This window comes from Priapulus caudatus, unplaced genomic scaffold (assembly GCF_000485595.1).
Source record: "Priapulus caudatus unplaced genomic scaffold, Priapulus_caudatus-5.0.1 Scaffold217, whole genome shotgun sequence".
NCBI classification, from domain to species: Eukaryota; Metazoa; Priapulida; class Priapulimorpha; order Priapulimorphida; family Priapulidae; genus Priapulus; species Priapulus caudatus.
The window spans coordinates 268788-269317 of record NW_014577278.1 but is presented as its reverse complement, the minus strand read 5'-3'; positions in this window follow the sequence as shown (position 1 = coordinate 269317).

Below are 530 nucleotides of genomic sequence, written 5' to 3'. Positions count from 1 at the left end.
GCCATCATCTCTTCCCTCTTCACCTTTATTTTCGCCACCCTTCGCTCACCTCCTTACCCTTCCCCTCGCCACCATCTCTCCCCTCCTCACCCTTCCCCTCGCCACCTTTCGCTCAATTCCTCACCCTTCCCCTCGCCACCATCTCTCACCTCATCACCCTTTCTTTTGCCACCATCTCTCCTCTTTTCTCCCTCCCCCTCGCCACCATCTCTCCCCTCCTCATCCTTTCCCTCGCCACCATCTCTTCCCTCCTCACCCTTCCCCTCGCCACCATCTCTTCTCTCCTCACCCTTTCCTTCGTCACTTCTCGCTCACCACCTCACCCTTCCCCTCGCCACCATCTCTTCCCTCCTCACCTTTCCTTTGCCACCATCTCACCCCTCCTCACCCTTCCCCTCGCCACCATCTCTCACTTCCTCACCCTTTTCCTCGCCACCATCTCTTCCCTCATCACCCTTCCCCTCGCCACCATCTCTCCCTTCCTTACCCTACCCTTCGCCACCATCTCTCCCCTCCTTACCCTACCCTTC